Raw genomic sequence first — 12,327 nt, forward strand, 5'->3', positions numbered from 1 at the left:
TACAGGCTAACACAGAAGGTCTTTGGCTAAAGAAGTTCACAGATGACTGCAAACTAGGAGCCATAATAGAAACTGCTAATGATGTGGACATCCTACTAAATGGCCTCACTGAGACAGATGCCTGGTGTCAAAGCCATAGCCTTAAGCTCAATGCCAAAAAGTGCATTGTCATCCCCTTTGGTAAAAACTCTGTACCCATGAGCTACCACATAGGTGGTAGTCTACTTAACACTGAAAGTGTGATAAGAGACCTTGGGACACAGGTGGACAGTAGTCACTCCTTTGATAATCACATCGCCACAATAGTCAGGAAATCCTTCTACATGGCACATCTCATTGCAAAAGGTTTCTCATCCAGGAAAAAAGAGGTCATTGTTCCCCACTACTCATCACTCATTAGACCCATTATAGAGTACGTCGCCCCCTTTTGGTATGTACCTCACAAGACATCTACAACAACTGGAAAGGCAGCAGAAATACATCACAAAGAGGATTAACAGTCTCAAACAGATGCCCTACGCAGACCATCTCAAAAAACTCTAGCTTTACTCTGTTGCATATCGGCTACTCAGAGACGATCTCTGCCTAACATACAAAGCTATGTCAAACCCAGAACTGTTGGACATGCTCCACTTAAAGAAATCGTAATCCCTCCGAGCTACATGCTCTAGGGACCTAAACCTTGTCACCACAATAAATATGTTGGAGGGATAGATTCCTGTCCCAGAGACTTCCCATACTCTGGAACAAACTACCTACCTATCTATATCAAACAAAGCTCCTCATTAGCACTCTTCAAGAAAAATCTTGATGATTGGATGGGAAATAGGAAATTCACCCCAGGGATCACTTCTGTGGCTCTGCTCGACAGGGGCACAGGAAAATACACTTTTTGGGTGGCAAAAGCCAGGGTACCTTTTTGACTAGGCTAATATAGGCCCTCGGGCCAATAGCCATGTAAATACCTATGAACCTATGAACCGATGTTGCAGTTGGTAACATGCAAAATGATTTCAGTTCCTTGCTGCAAAGATGTTTGTGTGGCAAAGAGGGTTAAGGCACCCTTCTTGTGTTTTGAAGCTTCATTGGAGTGAAAGTTCAAATCAGGATTCATACTTCTCAGCTACCCAGATTTTCACAGAATATCCAGATTTTTTGCTTCTTATTTTTTGTTTGTTCCTTATAAAATCTGTGTTTTTCCTGGATTTTTGTGGCAAGTCAGGGAGGATTGAATTCATTAAATAATGGCAGACATTTGAGTTTCAGACTTTAAATACTTCAGAAAATGCATGGCAACACCAGATCTTTCATTCTAGTAACCTCCTAAGTTTATAAGAGCAATATTTAAAATTTGTCCTTATTTTTGGGCTTTGTTCCCCTCTTATTTTTGGCTATGTCCAGATGTTTTGAGATTTGAGGTTGAGAACCATGCCAGATCTATGTCGAAATATCTCATGTGAACCAACATTTTTTAGTGTGTATATCATAGATAGCATTTATTCATTTCAACAACTTGTCCCTTTTTTCTTTTCTTTCTTGTTTGTATTTATTTATTTATTTTTTGTGGGGGTGTTTGCGTGCCGTGCCGCTTAACACAATCATGGGGAATGGAGGAAAATGAATGTCAGGTTTGGTTGTGCTTATCTCGTTTGTCCAAAGCAAGGTAGTGTGCAAACTGGACAACTGGCCTACCCAGGTAGCACACCGGACAACTACAGACAGGATCCAGACAGCCAATAATTGAAACTGGATACATTCAATTAATTCTGTGAGGCACTGTGCAAACCTCTTAAGAGGTGTTGCAAGGTGGTTAACACAGAGATCTTAAGAATGATTAGTAAATTAGGGAATGTCATATAACTAGTCTAGTGGTAGCAGGTGTAAGTGTAGGGCTGGAGTACAGATGGTCCTGGGTTCTAGTACAGGGTGTGCAACCATTTTTGTTACTATTGCGACAGTGCAGTTTATAGCAATGAATTGGAAAACATTCTTGTGGCAACAGGTGCAAGTGCAGGACTGCCATACACACGGTACTGGGTTTTAATACAGCATATTACATATGCTTTTACTGTTGTTTCACTTCCCATTGTATTCACTTCACTTATAACACTTTAGATAGTGAAGCTGATATGATTTATATGTATAAGGGATGAGTCACAGTATTGTATTTTCAGATGTATGGCTGAGGGCATACTGTGTACTACAGTTCTGTTAAGTATAATTCTGCTATCTAGACTTGCACAGACTTCACAATTACCTAAGACACATACATAACTGGATCTGTATGCAGTAACCTTGTCTGGTCACACATACATGCATGCATAACAGCTCATATTGTTACCTCCATTTATGTTTGATTCCTGACTATGTCTGAGCAGCACTTCTTCTGTGGCAAAGATGGAAAGTCAACACTGTGGAAGAAAATTTTTGTCCCTATTGCCTAGGTTTAAATACCACACTGTAAAGATCAATTTTATCAGTGTATAAAGTTAAAAGCAAATGTGTCAGGTCATTAGCTTTATGCCCCCAGTGGGTGTCTGCAAACCTAACTCACCTAACAGTTACCTTCCAATTTCCAATATATATTTCCAGGCTATCAGTATGATACCCCTCAGACTATGGCCAAGTGTCAGGTTAACCTTCCAATTGCAATTATTTAATTCCTCGCTTCTTGGCACTGCTGCTCTCCAGTTATTGTGCAAACACTTTGCTCAGATTTGTGCACTAACAGTAAACGTGATAACTGGAATTGGTGGGAAAGCTTCAGTCTCTATTTCTGTAGTTTGGCTGGTAGACATGGTCATCTTTAGAGGGGAAGGTACCAGATTTAGGGCACAGAGGTTGTGTGACCAGGACTCCAGGATATTTATTGGACTCCTAGTAAAGCACCACAGCCAAAGGCTTCTGCAGGGGTACTATTCTGGCTCCCAATACAAGTCTGAGGAGTGGAATAGTTTGGTCCAGGCTGTATCCAGTGCCACTGGTATCCCATCCACTGCAAAGCAATGTAGGCATCATTTTAATAACCTACACAGGAGGAAAAGGGATACTCTCAACTGTTGATTAGAGGAATTTGAGATTGTGGAAATCCCACAGCTGTGTTACTATTAAATTAAGAGAATACTTATAAGACGTAGAAAGCTAAATATAGGTAAGACTAGTATAAATAATGCTTTTCTGTTCTTTTCTGTTCCTTTCCCAGCTGTCAATGAGCATGAGTTCAATTGGCAAGCTCATGTTGCCCGATTGCAGCAGCTGAGGGTACAAAGTGCTATGTATGCAGCAGAAGAGAATTGTTATTGTAGCATTAAAAGTTAAAGATAATGTTTTTAGCATTTTATAGAGATGTATCAAATGGAGCATGCATATCCCAACTCTAAAAGCAGGTATGCATGCATTAGTCTGTAGCACAAACCAATTATAAGATATTAGACTGTAGTCAGAGGTTGTGGGTTCAAATATCACAATTCACAACTATACAATACTATGTTTTCTTCAGTAACATTTACATTAAATTAAAAACTGTATACCGGTAGAACAAATGCCCTGCTGTAAACTGTAATCTGTATAACTGGAATATGCACATTTCAAGGATTACTTTCAGCAATCTGTAGTATACTGTGTATCTGTTAGGATGTACACTTAAATATAATACTTCGGATAAACGAGTTATATAATTGTATTAAGGCATTGTATGTCACATATGATGGTACGAATTATATCTTTTCTCTCTCACCCCAACCCTTACCTCTCTTTTTTACTTTCTATGTGTCATCAAAATTTCTTCATGTCATCTATGTGTACCACATCACTAAATGCTACACAGAACAGCAAGATAGGCCAACCCCAGTGGATCAGCCTGCCCCTGCTCCACCGGCTCCAGCACGATGCCCAATGGAGCCAACCTGGCAGCACTGCCTCTGCTGCCCCTGCACTACCTGTACCTTCAGGTTGTAGTGCCTCAGAAGGTAGTGCAGTGGTAGCATCTGGGAGAAGTGACAGAGGTGGTGATTTCATCACCCACAGAGAGTAGTCTAGAATAGTGCACCCACACAATTGATGTATTGCTACACCAGTTGGAAAGGCTGCTCTCCCTCATGGTCCATATGCATGAGAAGGAGACGTCAAGCATTCTACCCACTAGCAGAGTAAAGTGACAGTGATGACAGTCCAGTGGGCAAGGGCTCAGCTCTCACTGTCTCCTAGCTTGATGAGCATAAGCCTGCATTATCCCCTCCCTCATCCCAATCATGGTGTCCCACAAGCTTTTGTGTCCATCACTGTCCCTGTCTCTTGTCTTGTTTGTCTTGTATGTTTGCAATTGCTTCTTCACCTACTCAACTTACTTGACCTAGACATACCTACACCAGTTCACCAACATTCCTCTCTTTTTGAAATGAAAAAAAAATTGGCACCTGTTACACACAAACACACGCACACACACACACACACACACACACACACACACACACACACACACACACACACACACACACACACGCACACACACGCACACAGACACACACACACACACACACACACACACACAAAACAATACATAGCTCTCCATTTTGCACACGTCTTCTTGACACACTTGATTCAGTCCAATTGGCTATACAACATGATTGCATTGTTGTCACCCCTCTTTGTGGAGGTCACAGTCCAAATTAAGTTAATATTCTACACATATTTTCAGTTTACACTGTTAAAGAAATGGATAGATGTGGTTCTTTCCTACCTCCCTCCTGCACATTCCTGCCATTCTTTCTCTTTGTTCTTCCCCCTGCTTGCTCCCCTTTTCACCATTTTCCTATCTACCCAATTTTAACACCTTTAATCTAGTCAAAAAATAGAATCACACACAACACGCATTAGTGCAGAAAAAGCAATGGATCCCTTCACATTTTGGGCTCTATGTTTGCATGAAGGCGTGTATCCAGTGACGGTGAGCAGTGACAAAATGCTGTGGTTACCTCAGCACAATGCCACTGAATGCCACTGCACAATGCCAACACATGTATTATAAAGAATTCATGTCAATGCATTATCAATGTTTATTTAAAAGTACTTAAAAGTATTAGATACACCTGGATTTGAACCCAGTGCTATCTGGGCTCAAAAAGAAATGTGTTAATGCATTTACACCTGCTGATACAGAGTTAGTTAAGCATCAGGTGTGTTTCATAAACTCAGTACTTACTCTCAGACTTTTTAGCAATGCAGCTGTCATTTGAGCACTGCTTAACTATGTGCAAACACAGAAAGTAATGTAAATATGTATCTCGCATGCACAAACACGTTGCCAACCTTCACGCAAATCTACTGCTCTCTCCGTATTGGAAAAGTAAATATTATTATGTTTTACTGGTGTTTACTGTGCATTTCCTGTCTATGACATGAAATTACATGTGGAAACGCAACAAACTGAAGGTCCTATCTAACAGTATGTCACATGTTTACAATACAGCCATGTATTGTCTCACCCCAAGCACTGCAATCCTGGTGTCTCAGTACTTTTCCCACACATACATCACCTACACTACAGAAATTAATATCAAATGTTGTGTGATATGGAATGCACATCGATCTGGTAACAATAAGCCTAGAAAGCCTTAACTGCAAGGCTAGGGAATGAATCAGTATGGACCTTATCCACAGGGATGTGACCTTCAACACACTTGGCCCAAACCATTTTGCTTTTGTCAAGGGTAGGTCTTACTTATTAAACCTAGTGGACTTCCTTGATATTGACCCCAAAGAACTGGATGAGGGATAACAGGGCATTCCACCTATGATGAGCTATCCAGGGTATTTGACACTATCTCCCATTCAGGTGTCATAGAGAAGATCCCCTGTCTGGGAATTAACCCATACATTACTAGATGGATAGCCAAGTGGCTCACCAACAGAACACATACTGTCAAAGTTGGGCAGGGCCCCTCCACCACTATACCACTTATCAGTGAAATAAAACAAGGATCTCTACTGGACCCTCAACTGTTTGGAAGCTATTTCTCTGAAGTACAGGCAAAGGTAGATGGCCTGTGGCTTAACAAGTTTGCAGAAGACTGTCAACTGGACTCAGTCATATAGAGTCCCCCAACAATGTTAACATATTACAGAAAAGGCTGACACAGACAAATGATTGGTGCCAATCTCATGGACTAAACCTTAAAGCAAAAAATGCCTCATTGTCCCATTTGGCAATGAAGTACCCCTGCTAATTATGATATACATAGCACCCCCCCAAGCTCAAACACAGTGTTGTGAGACTTGGGAACACATGTAGATAGCAATCTATACTTCAATCACTATGTGTCCATAATGGTGAGACACACATTCTACATTGTACCTCATTAATAAGGCCATCACATCCAAGACCAGGGATGTCATAGTTCTGCTGTACTCTACCTTTATCAGACCACTAATTGATTGCAATTCTCCATTATGTCTATACCTCACCAGACACCTGCAGCAACTGGAGAAAACACAGAGGTCTGTGACCAGGAGATTCCAGGACCTCCAAAGCATGACATACATGGAAAGACTGAAAGACTTGTCACTGTACTCAGTATCATACAGGCTGCTGAGAGGTGTTCTATGCCTGGCCTACAGAGTGGTCTTAGACCCTGCCATACTGGAAATGCTGGACATCTGCAAAGCAAATGGGACAAAAATAACTTGCTCCCGGGATCTCAACCTAGCCTGTGACATAAACAGAACATGCTGGGGAGACAAATATATCTCCCAGCGATTGCCACTCCTCTGTAATAGGCCCCCAATGCATGTGATACAGAGTTCCGCAATGACCCTAATCAAGCGCAACTTTCACAATTGGATGGGTGATTGTGAATTCACTTTTTTTAATTTCTCCAAATTTTTAGGTTTCTATACCATGATGAGAGTGGACCCCATTACTTAGTCAAAGTATGATTAAAGTTCATAAAATTAGTATTGCTTCAATCTTTGATGTCAGCCAGAAGTGCGCTTCACAGCAGCTGCAATGTGCCCAGTAATGACTCCTGCAATTCGTATGGAGTTACATGTATTGGTAACATATCTAAATACAATTGTACGTTCTTTTTTATAAGACCCGTTGCTCCTACTACTATTGGAACTGTCTGGGTGTCTTTCTTCCTTATTGCTCTCATTTCTGCCTCGACATCCTGATACTTTATGACTTTGTATCTCTCTGTACACAAGGCACTGTAGTCACTGGGTGTAGCGATTTCAATGATTAATGATACTTTTGTCTTATTTTCATGGACCACTATATCTGGTTTTCTCGCATCTATCCTTTGAATTGTTGGTAATGGGTGATCCCATGTGATGTAGACTTCATTATTTTCTATGATGCTTTGTGGCTCATGTTTCCAGTGTTTTTCAGCTGCTTCAATATTATAAAGTTTGCACAATCCCCAGTGCAACAGTCTTGCCTCATTATTATGTCTTTCCGTATACAGTCTTTCTGCTATTAGTATATCACAACCTGCAACAAGGTGTGCAACTGTTTCCAATTCTGGTTTACAAAACCTACATCTGTCTGTATCTCCGGCATGTGCAATGGACTTTGTAAGCCAACGTGTACGTAGCCCACTCTCTTGGGCCACCAATATTAACCTTTCATCTTTCAGTTTAAATTTGCCTGTCCTTAACCATTCCTGCATTCAATCCTGATCAAAATGAAGCTTTTCCAGGAGTTTTCTATACTTGTAACTGTATTTATGCATTTTCCACATGTTTTGTCTTCTAATCTGATCCTTCGCCCTATATTATTTGTTTTGTTTTTTGATACATTCAGTTGCTGCCCGATTTTTTATCTACTTCTGGTTTGATTTCCATTCCCATTTGATGCTGATATACTTCTACTAGACTAAAAAGGGAAGTCATCGTAGATTTTATTTTCCTCATGTTTCAAAATTTTCACTATGTTTGGGTCTTGTGAGGTCAGCAGATATAAATGCAGTCTCAAGATTGCAGATCTGTGCGTGTAATCAGTTTCAAGGAGGCCCATACCTCCTTTGGAATGGTGAATATGTAATCTTGGTATGCACTGATTTTTATAAATCATTTGGTGAGCATGAAGCATCCTTCTTGTTTTCCTGTCTAATCTATCCAACATGTTTGAGGCCAGTCAATCACTCCAAAACTGTAAGTTAGCACAAAAAGAGCAAATTTCTTTATAACTTGGATTTTGTTCCTAGATGTCAACTCTGTTTTCAGGGTTAATTTAAATCTTCTAAAATATTCCTTACTAAGTTTTGTTCATGTGTTATTGTTAATCCTTCATCACTTCCTAATTATTTATACTCTCCCTCTTACTCAAGATCTTTTATATCACATTCTTACCCAAACTGATGTTTTCTTGGTTCTGCAGTTTTCCTGCTTTAAAGGTTGCTTTTGCACATTTATTAAGACCAAATAACATTCTTATATAATCTGAGAAAGTTTTGACCGCTTGCAGCTGTGCTTTCAGTTTCTCATCTGATGAGCTATACAGTTCTAAACCATCAGCAAAGAGAAGATGAGAAGTCTTTACACTTCGTTGCTTTCTGGGAGCCAAATTATAGCCATGGCCTAATCTGTTAAGAAGACAGCTTAATGGCTTAAGGACAAAGCAAAATAGCAACAGTGACAGAGAGTCAGCCTGGAATATCCCCCTTTGGATGTTTATCCCTGAAATAATAATTTTCTCTGTATCATGGCTTAACTGCAAAGGGGTTTGCCACTCTTTCATGGTCACTGTGATGTAGTTTATTAATGTAGGGTGTATCTTAAACATTTTAAGCATTCTTTTATCCATGAATGTGGGATACTGTCAAATCTTATTTTTGTAGTCTCTCCATGCTATACTTAGATTCTTCCCTTTTTTACAGCTCTCCACTATGACTTTATTTAACAACAAGTGATCCTTTGTTCTATATGACTTTCTTTTATTGCCATTTTGTTCTACTACCATAATTGAGTTTATTTCTGAATGACTATAAACTCTGTCGGCATCCATTCCAGTGTATAGTTTATAAATCATTGGAAGGCAAGTTATTGGTCTATAATTTTAGGGTAGCTTGAAGGTTCACTCTTAAGTAGGAGAATTATTTTTCCTGTTAGCCAGGTTGGTGTCTGGGATGTGCGTATACATAGTTCTTACTCATGGCTAAATCATCATACTAATATGTTAATACTTTTAGCCAGAAGTTAGGAACTGCATCTGGGTCTGAAGTTTTCCAACCAGAGACTTTTCTTAACTTTTTTTCAATCTCTCTGGCTGTTAGTTCATCTCATTTCATATCCTGTACCTTTGAACGTCTTATTCTTTCTTTTACTTCTGTCCATTTAGTATCTGTGTTATGTTCCACAGAATCTTCATAGATATTTCTCCAAAATCTATCTATTCCTTCTTTTTTGGGTGGTCTTTCAATTTCTTTTGCCTTGTTTCCCAGTTCACTATAGAATTTTTTTGGGTCATCAATAAATTGCTTATTTTGTACTTTTCCTTTCTATTTACCTTAATATCTTCTAAGCTTTTCTGCCTGTGCTGAGATTTTTAGTTTATTTGCAATAGTACATGATAGATCCTGATCTGTTCTGATACTGTGCATTACTTTTATCATGTCTATCTTTCTGAGTATTTTTGTTGACCTATTCCTTATTCTGTACTATTCTATCATTGAATGTCTTGTCTTAATTGCTTTCATTTTTTTCTATTCAATACTTCCATGATGGTATTCGACTTCTCTCCTTCCTTTCCCTTACAACCTCGTGTTCTTGCGATAGAATTTTATCTTAGGTTCATAGGTTCATAGGTTCATACTCGGCTATCTGCCCTAGGGCATTTATAAGCCTAGCCAGAGTGTGTTTGGCTTTCACTACCCATTTTAAATTAATTTTGCTATGCCCTTTTTCGAGGTTAGTATACTGTGCCTCTGTCTAACAGTGACACAGAAGTGATACCCGGGGTAAACCTATGATCTCCCATCCACTCATCAAGATTCTTCTTGAAGAGAGTCAATGAGGGACTCTGCCTAACCTGGACTTGGATTTTATTCCAGAGTGAAGGGAGCCTCTGGGTTGTGAGTCTGTCCCTCCAACATGTCCTATTTATTTCAGTGCTGAGGTTCAAGTCTCTCGAGCGCATAGCTCGATGGGATTTGGATTTTCTGAGGTGCAGCATGTCCATTAATTACAAGTAGGACATGGCTTTGTACATCAGGCACAGATCGCCTCTGAGCAGGCGGTATGCCACTGAGTAGAGCTGGAGTTTCTTTAACCGGGCAGCATATGGCATCTGTTTGAGCCCTTTGATCCTCTTGGTGAGGTAATTATGGGGTCTTTCCAGTTGCTGCAGGTGTCTGGTAAGGTACATCCCAAAAGGGGCATTGTACTCAATTATGGGCTTGATGAGGGATGACTAAAGAGGCACGATGACCTCCCCTGATCTAGATGTAAATCCCTTCATGATTAGGTGAGCTATATAAAATGTTTTTCTAACCACTTTGGCCACGTGGTTGTCAAATGAGAGATTGCTATAAACTTGGGTCCCCAGGTCCCTAATTACTTCTTCTGTACTTAATGGAGTAACACCTATGTGGTAATTTGTGGGCACTTTGTTTTTGCCAAAGGGGATGACTATACACTTTTTTGGCGTTTAGCTTGAGGCCATGGCTCTGGCACCAGTTGTCTGTTTCGATGAGGCCCTTTTGGAGGATGCTTGTGTCGGCTGGAGAGTCTATTATGGTGCCCAGTTTGCAGTCATCTGCGAACTTGGTCAGCCACAGTCCTTCCGTGTTGGCCTGTACCTCCAAGAAATATATACTGAACAAGAGAGGTCCCAGGACTGAGCCTTGTGGGATGCCACTTGTAACTGGTTTGGAGTCTGACATGGCCCCAGCAATTCTAACCATGTGGGTTCTGTCCTTGAGCCAGTTTGCAACCCATCTAGTGACATAGGGGTTTATATTTAAGCTGGTGAGCTTATCTATAATGCCTGAGTGGGGTATTGTATTGAAGGCTATTGCGAGGTCCAGGTAAGCTGTGTGGACCACCTTCCCCTCGTCAATGGCCTTGGTGACTGTTTCAAAGAAATCGACCAGGTTTAAGAGGCAGGATCTGACCTTAACAAAGCCGAACTGGGTAGGATCCAGTGTCTGTAGGTCCCCAATATCTTTATTTATGAGGTCCATGATGATCTTTTCCATAGCTTTGCAGACCAAGCTAGTCAGGCTTATGGGGCGATAGTTTCCAGGATCCGTTGAGGCACCACCTTTGTGGAGAGGGACCACTGTTGCTGTACGCCACTCTTTGGGTACATATCCTGTAGTAAGGCGGAGATTGAAAAGTAGTTTTATGTTTGGGTTTTGCTCTTCTTGGAGTTCATGTAGGACGCAGCCTGGGACACCGTCTGGTCCCATTGATGCTGTGTTTTTTGCTTTGGAGAGGGCGGCTCTTACCTGAGCATCTGAGATGTCAGGGGGGCAGCACTCTGCTGAGATAGATATTTGCCCTTTTGGTGGGGAGGGGTGGGAGAAGTTTGTGCTGAGCCTGTCAGCTAGGATGTTGGCAATGTCTGTGGGTTCAGTGTATTTTTTATCATTTTGGACTAATTCTGAGCATATCTGGGAATTCCCACCCAGGTTCCTAACATAACTAAAGAAAGCCTTGTGATTATCCTTAGTGTCCTGCGCAATTTTTCTCTCGAAGCTGGCCTTAGACGATTTTATGAGCACCCGTAGGTTTTTGCTAATACTGATCAGAGATGCCTTCCCTTTTTGAGATTTTGCTCTATCATGTAGTAGCTTCCTCCTTCTATTGTATAGTTTGTTTATGGCTGGGGTCCACCATACAGGACGTCTGCCTTTGGAGGATTGGGTCTTGGTTTTATTTGGGATTGCATGATCCATGCATTCCTGAAGGTGTTCATAGAATGCGTTTATAAAGGATTCTGCGGTCTGGGCCGTATTTTCCACAGGCCCGGGGGCTTTGAAGGATTCCACCTAGGTTTTGAGGAGTGTGAAATTCGCTTTAGAGAAGTTTTTCACTGTGGTTTTCTGGGCAGGGGGTGGGGACGGGATGTGAATATCCAGTGAGATTAGTTTATGGTCTGATCTTACCAGTGAGGGATACACTTCTGGTCTGGAGCATAAAGTCCCCATGTTGGTGATGAGCAGGTCTAGTATGTTTTCCCCTCTTGTCGGAGTGGTAACAAGTTGTTCTATAGCATTTGAGTTTATAAATTCTAGGAACCTTTGGGCTAGGGTGTTGGAGCTAGAGTAATGCTCCCAGTTTATGTTTGGGTAGTTGATGTTGCCCAATATAATGGTGTTTGGAGAG

This window comes from Protopterus annectens, chromosome 2.part1 (assembly GCF_019279795.1).
Source record: "Protopterus annectens isolate FY-2018-M chromosome 2.part1, PAN1.0, whole genome shotgun sequence".
Taxonomy (NCBI): Eukaryota; Metazoa; Chordata; order Ceratodontiformes; family Protopteridae; genus Protopterus; species Protopterus annectens.